Genomic DNA, 11,637 nt, shown 5'->3' with positions numbered 1-11,637 from the left:
GCGCAACTATCGGGAAGGCAGAAGGGGACCTAGCGATGCGAGCCTCATAGAGACCCTTTTGGTCGCGATACAGGTCGCGTCACAAGCTGCTGCTGATATATATTAGATAAGATCAGAATCTTGAGTTCATATTTGATAAGTTGCTGAACGAAAACCTCCCTAAATCCTCTCCAAAGTTCTTCAAACATCAAGGAGATTTCAAGGTGAGTTGTAGTCGAAATTCCTCTTCAATTCTCTTCCGAGTTCACGAGTTCTCATCGTTCTCTCTTTAGTGGTTGTAGTAACTTCTTGTTTCTTGTAAGCTTGGGGCAGAGATGGATTGTTCCATCTTGTCTAACGTATATTATGATGTTCGGCCAAAAATGCATATATTTACCCATTGTTTGCCTCACATTATAATACTTTTAATCGTTTTTTGAGTATTAATTATAATGAGTTGTACTTAAACTATATTTTTACCATGTAGGAATAAAGCGGTGTGAAAATAAAAAGATTTAGAACAAAACCGAATGAAAAGTGAGAAGTTACAAATATCGGAGGAAGCTTACGTGGAATTGTACAAAACAAAAGAAAAGAAAGAAGATATAAGGGGGACAACAAAGAATGGACTAATGATTCGACAAAACAAAATATGAAAGAATGAAGGAATTGAATTTAGAAGAAGCAAAGAAAACGTACCTGGCAGATTATTGGACGTGCAATCGGGCTTCACCGCACAGGTGCCGCGCACGATGTCAGTCTCTGAAATTAATTTGGCCATGTGCGCCACCCTTGGGCCCGCTATTTTTTTCGGTCCGAGTTGGATTTGGTTTTTAAAAAGGCGATTCGATTCTGCTTTTTTTTTGGAATTTAAATTTTTTTTTGCGTCTTTTATAAGTTGTCTTTAGATTTGTTCTTTAAGTTTTTTTGGATACTGAGTTTTGGGTTCGAAGAAGCATAAAATAAAGAAATTGGAGGGAGTGTCTGGCAGATAACTTCCTTAAGGAAAAACTAAAGTTATGCGGAGGGGCATAACTTTTCCTCAAGACATAGTTTAGTTATGCCTTATAGCAAAACTTTTTAAGGAACTATGTCAGTGGGGCAGACTTTTAATTAAGCGCATAACCAAAAGTATGAGTGCCTTGAAAAGTTTAAAAAAAAAAAAAAAATGTCTCAAGGCAAAGTACGCCTCAGGCCTTCCTTAAGGAAAAACTAAAGTTACGCCGGAGAGGGCATAATTTAGTTTTGCCTTATGGGGCAAAACTTTTCTTAAGGAATTATGCCTTATGGGACTTTGTAGGCATAACCAAAAGTATGCCTTAACTAAAAGTTTAAAAAAAAAAAAAAAAAATGTCTCAAGGCAAAGTTCGGCGTAACTTCCTTGGAAAAACTAAAGTTATGCGGAGGGGCATAACTTTCCTCAGGGTATAATTTAGTTTTGCCTTATGGGGCAAAATTTTTCCTTAGAACTATGCCTTATGGGGCATACTTTTAATTAAGGCATAACCAAAAGTATGCCTTAACTTAAAAAAAAAAAAAAATGTCTCATAGGCAAAGTCCTCGGCATAACTTCCTTAGCCAGGAAAAACTAAACTATGCGGAGGGGCATAACTTTTCCTCAAGGCATAATTTAGTTTTGCCTTATGGGGCAAAATTTTTCCTTAAGGAACTATGCCTTATGGGGTATACTTTTAATTAAGGCATAACCAAAAGAGCCTTAACTAAAAGTGTGCCTTGAAAAGTTAAAAAAAAAAAAAAAATGTCTCGAGGCAAAGTACCTCGGCATAACTTTGGTTTTCCTTAAGGATTTATTTTGGATCCGGCATACACCTCTTCTATTGCGAAATTATTTTTTTATTTTATGCACGACGGGGTTCGAACCTTGTATCAGCGAAGGGCAAAACTTAAAGAAACAAATATGAGGGGCAAAATTTAAAGACCACCCCAAAAGAAGGGCAATCCGTGCAAAAAATTGTTTTAAAAGCCCAAGTCTTTTGGTACCCTATAGTACATATTCTACACGGTTTTTACATAACTTTGGACTTAGAGAGAGCTTGGAGCCGCCGTGGAGGCTGTAGTTACAGGATTTTACCTTCTCTTCTTTGTAATACTCGTTTTACGTTTTTATTCAGATGATTTGTTATTTTCCTCCATTTCTATGTGGAGTTAAACTTTTTAATTCTAGGGTTTTGGCTCAAACATGAAAGTTGACGTTTGATTATCGTTTATATCTATTAATTTTCCATCTTTGAGTTATTTATTTATTCTTGATCTTAATTGTTTGATTATTTGACGACATAGTTAGACACTATCTGTGGCGTGTGAATTGGACTAGGGATAGAGAATTTGCATGCGTAATAAGAATAAATAGAGCTTGTTCGATTAATCGTTCGCTAATGAGATAGGAATATATACTTTAGCCTCGCTTAGTGAATACGGAGATATAAATGCGTTCTTGTTATTTTCTGATGACCATATGAATATAAGCATTGGAGTGACATCTATAGGCTTGTGAGAAACTCGGAAAATACTCATAAAGTTAACATCAACCCGTCAACTAGTAACCCATAGCTAGACCGATTTGAAGACTCAACTGGATTGTTAGTGGTCATAGCCCTAGATCTATCTCTTCTCCAATAAAAATCAGCTCTTTCTTGGTTGAAGTTCATTAGTTTTTTTTTTTCCAGTTAGTTTATAAATATAACTTTGGATTTTATATCTCGTTCAGATAATTAGCATTACTTTAATTTAGTAAATAGTTAATCATAAGTTCCTGTGAGTACGATATCTCGACTTTAATCCTGTATAACTTGTACGACTGCGTATACTTGCGTGTATATTTAGGAGCAACATTGTCGCTTCTTATCATCATAGAGAAGATCGTAAGGATCATATCGGTATGTTTATTGTGTAGGACTCACGGGAAAGTGATCGGAAGTCGTGAGTCCGAGTTGTTGAGTTTGTTCTTTGGTTGTATGAGTTGCTTGTTGTGCTGCTTAGCTTGTAGTTGTTGTTGTCATTGTGGAGTTCGGAAGAATGAAGGACATGGAGAAACGTTGTCTAGTTGTTGTACAACAAGCTTGTCGCTCATCGGGGGTAAATGATTCTGTATCGAAGTTTTGACTTTTTCATTAGGTCCGGAATGTGATTTCTGACTTAGGATAAGTATCAAGTGTCAGTTTGGAGGACATCGAGTTAGCCTTCGCGGTCAGGAGGGAAGTCCCGCGATCGCCCACAACGATATTGGACATTTCATTTTCATATTCGGAGCCTAGGACCTCAGTTTTAGGAGATTTTTGGAGGATTCTTCAAGATTCATCATAGGGGTAAGATTCTAACGTTCCTTTTATCATTCTACCTTTGATTCTTACGAAATTTCGTCATTGAATCATGATTAGGGTTAAGAAATTGGGATTTAAAAGCCCTAAGTTGAAAATATGAATTTCTTCAAATTGGAAGTCGAATTGATATCAGATTTGACATATTTTCGAGATTTAGGCTCTATGGGTTATGGGTGGTCTGATTTTGGAGCGAATTACAATTTTGCCCTCCAGGGCTTGGGATTGCCTTTTTGGGTGACTTTTTGGGCCTGCAACTATAATATGGCAATATGGGTGTCTACGGACTTGTATGCTAACGTAGAATCCGTATTTGGAAAGATTGAGATCATTCAGAGTCTCTACAAAAGGGCAAGGCTTTGTTGTGAGCGTCAGACTCCAAATTAGGCTAGTTGAGACCTTACTTGACTCTATTCAAAGTGCGGGGTTGGTTAAAATGAACTAATAAAGAGGGAGTAATGAGGATTAAAGGAGATCTCGTACTTTTTAGGTGACGAGTACTTGTATTGTGTACCGGTGTCATAATATGGGAAGTTGTATAGTATTGAGTCATTTATTGTCTTGTCTAAATGCCATGCATTGGGCATTAGCTGATAGCTTAGACTGATTTTTGTGAATTGTGATTGAGACATGAGATCTCTTATTTGATGCTTCTATATTATATGCATGTCTTGATTGTGATTACGTGTTCTCATCACTCCATAATACTCATCTAAAAGTGGAAAAGAGTTAAGATTGAGCCTTTTACTTTATAGCATTGTTGCTTATTATGTGCATGTCATATTTATGCTTAATATGGTATCTCATGCATATTACACTTGAGGATACATATGTGATGTCCGATGGAAAATGGTTCCGAACGAAGTGATGCCAATAGTAAAGAGACGAATTGGCTAAAGACAGGTATGAAAGTCGAATTGGCTAATGACAGGTAATGTGAGCCTAATTGGCTAAGCATGTAATGTGAGCCTAATTGGCTAAGTAAGGTAATGTGAGCTTAATTGGCTAAATACAGGTAATGTGAGCCTAATTTACTAAGTGCAGGTAATGTGAGCCTAATTGGCTAAGTATAGGGTAATGTGAGTCGAATTGGCTAAGTGTTGAGATTGGAAACTTAAATAGCTAAGGACCTGATGGAAAAAGGTCTCGAGTGGTATATGGACCTCGCAAGTCCCTCATAGGTCACGTCTTCCTGCAGAGCGTGTGTATACCGGCGATGGAAAGGCCTTGCATTGCATTTGCATAACAAATCATTTCACGGATTCCTTTTGTTGATTAAAATGTACTTATCCTACTTAAGTGACTATTTGAATACTTGTGAACTTGGAGGATTCTCATACTTACATTTTAGTTTATAACTATTGTCATGTTGGATCAATCATGGTTAATGTTGGACCAACCATGGTTAAGTGTGGAAGTAAGCATTCGGAAGACCAAACCTTATAACCATTATAATTTAGGGTCAGTCGATGATGTTGCTGAGTACATGTTGCTTTCCCATACTCACTCTACACTTTCTGCACCTTTTTGTGTGCAGATTCAGTTCCTAGCACTAGTGGGGCTCGAGGCTTCACCGCTCACTGAGTAGATTACTTGAAGAATTTGGGGTGAGCTGCTGGCTGATCCGTGGCTCGAGATTATTCTTCCTTACTTATTTCTGTCTTTTCTTATTTTGGACACTGTAGTTGGCTACTATTCCAGACTTGTATTTCTACTCTAGTAGTTCTTGTACTAGTGACACTAGGTTTTGGAGTTCTGTAGTACTTATTCCGTATTATTACTATTATGAGACTTTATTATGACTTGAAATGTCTTTGTTTAACTACTTCCACATGTTTTACTTGTAAAATTAGTTTAATCAGTTGTGGATGGCTCACTTACCGGGTGGTGGTAGGTGTCTTCACGGCTTTGAAAATTGGATTGTGAAAAATTGGTATCAGAGCTTTAGGTTCACCGATCTCAAAAGTACAAGAACAATATCTAGTAGAGTCTTGCGTATCGTTACGAGAGCTCTTTACCTATCTTTAAGAGGCTATATGACATTTAGGAGAACTCTAATCTTTCATTCCTTATCATGCATACTTGATTCCAATGGATTCTAAAAATTTCTTTTTTTCACTCTCTCATAGATAGTGAGGACACGATCGGCTGCAGTTAGAGATTAGGAACCTACACCTGCACACGTACCCCCTTGTCACACCTCGTGCCTTTGGGATAAGGTTTGACTCGTAAGATGATGATATAATTGAACCAAGATGCGAGGTGTAGGAAATGTTTTGAAACCTAATCAAGTCATAAGAATAGTCTTAGGACAAAGCAAAGTCAGAAGCTACTCTACGGAGCATGTTTTCAAGTGAGTTTGCACAAGGCCTCACTTAAAGCGAGTATACAGAAACATTTATAAAGGAATTTGGGGAAACTTCCTTAATAAAATTTGTAGACCTTTGAAATACCTTTCCATTCATATATTGTGAAGATCAAACGGACATCTGTACAAAATGTTATGGCCGTTTTACTGAAGGGTCGCAGAGCAGTCCGCCGGACAAGCGTCTGCGACGCAGAACGCGAAATGAGACACAAATGGCCATATGCGATGCATTTCCCAATGCATTTGAGCCAAATTTTTCGTCCCGAAGTTTCCAACATTCTTTTTTGAAAGTGTAGCATCTGCGATCGCAGAAGGCCATTTGCGGCACAGATGCCGATGCAGATGCACCCGGGGTTCATTAAAATCGCATTTTTCCGAATTTTTATTCCATTTTTAGTTCTCCAAGACCTAGCACGACTTTTCTCTCCTATATTCATCCTCCCACATCATGGTAAGTCTCTCTCATGTATTTCTAAGTAATGCTAACACATAAACATGGATTCTTAACAAGATTCTATACTACAATCTTAGGGTTTTCAAGAAAACCCTTCTCAAGGTTTCAAGTTTAGAATTTTTCTTCAAGTTTTGGAGCAACTAAAGTATGTAGGGTCTCTATCTACGGGTGGGAACATCATTGTTCTTCCCCTCATGCCACGTGTAATCCATGAAACATGTTTCGCTTCGGAATCAAGATTATGTTTTAGTTCATGAAAACCCTAAACACATGTATAACTATATATCATGCTTTCCTTCACAGTTTTCATAATTGTATTCATGATACGTCATTATGATTGTCATGAACCTGTCCGTAATCCATGAATGCCTATGCTTTGAATTCCATGGGTTCTTAAATACAAGTCATGAATCATTACACTCAATTCCATGAGATCCGGCATGTTTACATTTTTCATACAAGTTATATTATGTATCTATATTCATGTTAAATTATACATATGAATCATGTTTACAAGTCATGTTATGAAACCGTGGGCTTCTAGCCCAACTATAACCATGTCCATATTCATGTTTTTGGGAGTAGCATAGATTTATTGAGAAGGCTCAGACAACCTGAAACTACGTATCCCAAAGTAGGGTAAGGGTTGATCCGCCCGCTTTAGGACAACACCTTCAGACAATCGATTGGATCCTTTCATGTCATGCTTGTGTCTCATACCCTGGAAAGCCATGGACTGCTCTGCTGGTCGGGCCAGGTACCAAACTCCATATACTCATGTGGTGATTTCATGTTGTCGGTTATACTAAGGCTCTTCCATAGATATATGTGTACTTACAGATGTTTTACCTATGTATTATTATACTCATGTCAGATGATACTTATGTTCATGTTCAATTTACAGTTTTAGTTTTAGCTCTATTACTTCATGTGCCATGCTTGTTCATTTAGTTTCTTTACATACTAGTACAATTTGAATGTATTGAAGTCCCTTTATTGCCCAGGGCCTGCATTTTACGATGCAGGTATTGATTTGCAGGAGGATGGATCTACTGGTTAGGACCTTACTCGTATCAGCTTTTGGTGAGCCCCATTTCATTCGGGGTGTTATCTTTATTTTGAGTTCGTGTCATGTCACGCAGTAGAGGTATGCTGGGGGCGTTATCCCGGTAAACAGTTTTAGTATTCAGACTTATGTTTTCTGAGGTTTCATAGACTATTTCAGTCATGTCATATCAACCTAAATTGAGTGATCAATATAGTGATCTGACATGAATTGCATGATTCGACCATATTTAATGATCAATACATGTATCTAATGATATACTTAATTAGTTAGTAATTCAATCATAATAGATGATCAACTAAGTGTAGTAAACCTAAATCAAGGGATCAATAGTGTGATTTGACGTGAATAATTACTTGATTTGACCATATTTAATGATCAACAAAGTGTTTTAATGACATTTAGTGATCAATACACATATCTAATGATATCTTTAATTATTAGATAGCAATTTGATCATAATAGATGATTAACTAAGTGTAGTCAATCTAAATCGAGTGATCAATAGAGTGATTTGACGTGAATTATTTGATTCAACCATATTTAATGATCAACAAAGTGTTTCAATGATATTTAGTGATCGATATACATATCTAATGATATCCTTAATCAATTAGATAGTAATTTGATCATAATAGATGATCAACTAAGTGTAGTCAACATAATTCGAGTGATCAATGAATTGATTTGATGTGAATTACTTGATTGAACCATATTTAATGACCAACAAAGTGTTTCAATAATATTTAGTACTCAATACACATATCTTATGCTATTCTTAATCAATTAGATAGTAATTTGATCATTATAGATGATTAACTAAGTGTAGTCATCCTAAATCGAGTGATCAATAGAATGATTTGATGTGAGTTACTTGATTCAACCATACTTAATGATCAAAAAATTGTTTCAATGATATTTAGTGATAATCTTAAACAATAATTATAGTTTTGATGCAATAGAATGAAATTGTTGGAACAATTGATAAGTTGCTGCAACACCTTTGATACTTGTTGGAAATAATTACAACAATTCTATCCGAAGTTGCAAAAACTGTGAGACTTGTTGGGAATAATTCCAACAATTCATTCAGAAGTTGCAACAACCCTGTAACTTGTTTGAAACTATTTCAACAATTCATGAGTCGTTACAACAAATTTGTGACTTTTTTGGAACTATTCCAACTTCATCCTTGGTTGTTGCAACAATTCAGGTGACTTATTTGGAACTATTCCAATAATTTCTCAGTTGTTGCAACAATTCAAGTGACTTTCTTGAAACTATTCCAATAATTTATCAGTTGTTGCAACAACTCAAGTGACTTGTTTACAATAATTTTTAAGTTGTTGCAACAACTGTATGAGTTGTTGCAACTTTTGTTTAATTTTCTGCAACAACACTGCCATCTAAGATAGAAAATATAGACTGAACATTGGAAAATATATATTGAACACATAAAATAAATAATTCATTCATCATCCACCTTAGTGCTCCAATAACTTAAAATACATAACTTAAATTGTAACGACCCGTTTGGTCGTTATTGCACCTTCAACCCATTTACCCTCGTTGACCCTTCCCCGAGCCTTGATAGTATATTTTAACCCACGGGATGGGTGGTACGGTTCCCGAGAAGATCGGACGAGATTTGTGAGATAGAGCCTTAAAGTGAAAAACGTTTAGCAAATATTTGACTTTTGAGTGAATGGACCTTTTTCGAAAATTCATCCATTCCGAGAGGTCCGAATGATCGATTGTGACTTGGTGGGATATTCGATTTGGTTCTCGAGGAACTTGGGAGCGTTTTGGGTCATTGATTGGAAAGTTAGTATTTGGCCATTGGGTGTTGACCCGGTCGAAGAGACCTCCGTTTGGAATTCCGAGACCACGAGTGAGTCTGTAGCGTGTTTTTGTGTTTGAATGCATGTCTGGTTTGTAACTGGGAGGTCTCGGGTAATTGTCAGATTTCGGGATTTGGGATTGTGAATAACTAGAAAGTTTCTGGTGTCTGGTGTCCGTCGTAGCGGCACCAAGCTCGCGGTAGCAGTCCCGTCGTGGCGGAGGACTAGCCACTATAGCGGGCTAGGAGGACTTGTGTTTAGTATCCACAACAGACGGGTATCCGCTGTGGCAGACTCGCGATGGCGAAGGTGTGGCCGCTGCTGTGGCGGACTCGTAGCAACTGCAGCGGATGACGCGGTCAGAATCCTATTTAATGCCTTAGCTGAAACCCTTCTTTTCTATCACTTCATTTATTGATCCTAAGCAACTTTGGAGGCGATTTGAGGTGACTTTGGCTGGTTTCTTCTTGTGGGTAAGTTTCCTAACCTTAGCCTTCATCCTTTCTCTTTCATAAGCTTTAACCTATGCTAGGAGTCTATTGAACTTAATCGATAAAGATGGCTTTAATGGTTTCTTCACTAATGGAGTTTTAGTCTTTCAAAATGGAATTGGTTAGTGGATTTAACTTCTTTAAAGCATGGAATTTGATGAGATAATAAGTAATATGCTTGAATCTTCCATTAATGTTGATGAAATTGAATGTTGGAAAGTTAGGATTTATACCCAAATTAGAGGTTTTTCACTTCAATAACAAAATTGACCAATTCTTGAGTTACTTTAGCAAATGATTGGTAGGATTGAACTCTTAGAACGTTGAGTTGCATGTTTCACTTTCAAAATGCCCGTTTTACCCTTATGGGCCCATTTTCCCCTTTCTCCATAGTTGAATGTGATTCAAAAGATGAGTATAGCAATATGGGTGTTGTTCTTCCTTGTTTCTGATTTACAACTCGATTATGAATAGACTGCGAGTATTTGGAGGCTCTACAAAGGGCAAGGCAAAAGTGTGATTGTTCGTGGTTCCTGCTTAGCTACCAGGTAGGTTACGGCTTACCTTTCTGTTAGACTCTAATTAGCAAAACATATGTGGGAGTTAGATATTAAGGGGAAAAGCATTAGAGGCCTTCGGGTATGGAGTTGGGATGGAATCCTATTAGGCTGGTTGCAATTGATTTTGGCTTGTAGCTAGAGCTGTCAATATGGGCTTGGCCCGCGAGGCTGGCCCAACCCAACCCTTTATTTAAGTAGGGTTGGGCTAAGATTTCTTTAGCCCATATAGAAGTGAGGCTCAAAACATTCTTCGGGGCTCGGGGCCTCGAGGTTGGGTTGAGGCCAACCCTTGAGGCCAGAAAAGAATAATAAATTAATTAATTTTTTTAAAAATATAAGTAAATTAAACAAAAAGATAAAAAGTAATGAGAAAAGAGTAGTAATTAGAAACTGGAGTAATAATTTTTAGTCTTAGAATTTATATTATGTTTAATTTCTTTTGAACGTGATCTGAATTAGTGATTAAAAATAATAATTTATATTTGTTCTCTTGAATCTTTTCTTTTATGATATGGATTTGCGCAAGAATGAGTGGTAAAAGATTCGATTTCATATTTCAAAAGTTTCATGTTCAAATTGTACCAAAAATCACTTAGAAAATGTTATTTTGGAAGACGAAAAAACTTAAAGGGCTGGCCCATCCTAGCCCGCGGCCCGCTTAGGGCTGGGTTGGGCTGCTATTTTGCAGGCCCTTCAATTAAAAGGGCCAGCCCGTCCTAGCCCATTTAATTCTTTGGCCCTTTAGGGCTGGGTTGGGTTGGGCTGGGCCAGCCCATTTTGACATCTCTACTTGTAGCCCTATTATTGTACTTAGGCTTGTTGCCTTGTTTGCTGTGTTGTGATACGTGTTTGCTTTCATTTCTCTCTTATTGTGTCATTTATAATCGAAGAAAGAAAGGATAATGGGATTAGGCCTGAATCGTGATGATACTTATGATAATACACGGTTGAAATCTTGATTATGATTTACTTTTGATGATGATATCATGCATAGCATACATTCTTATTTCACCTGTATATTGATATTGAATTATGACTTGATACTGAAGATGATAAATGAGAAAATGGAATATATTAGTGACACAAGACCTAGTCATGAGGTGTATTTGTCATATTTGGAGGAAGGGGTTGATATATACTCTTTATGTTGATTGAGATGGTTTGTGTGATTCGTTCCATGTTTGAGCTGCTTTTTCTAAGTCTTGTTATGGCTTATGGTATTGTGACTTGTACTTCATTGGCATCATTGATTGATCATGCTTATATTTGAGTGGTGCTTCAGATTGGGGTTCTAGACTTAAACCATATCTTGAGATTCATTTTGTTTACAAACATATATATAAGGCACATTTGACAGGGGATGAGGATGTGGCCTAGTTATGTACTCGTGATCCGAGGTTTGTTCAGGAATGAGTGGTACATAGACACCATAGGTCCCCCGCGGGTCATGACTATTGTGCGAACAATGCCTTTAGCATGTGTGTATAGGGTATTGGGCCAGTGCATTGCATTTCACATCATTACATTTCATCTTACATCA

Source organism: Lycium ferocissimum, chromosome 5 (assembly GCF_029784015.1).
Source record: "Lycium ferocissimum isolate CSIRO_LF1 chromosome 5, AGI_CSIRO_Lferr_CH_V1, whole genome shotgun sequence".
Classification (NCBI taxonomy): domain Eukaryota; kingdom Viridiplantae; phylum Streptophyta; class Magnoliopsida; order Solanales; family Solanaceae; genus Lycium; species Lycium ferocissimum.
The sequence above is the reverse complement of the archived record's forward strand: the minus strand, read 5'-3'. Positions refer to the sequence as shown.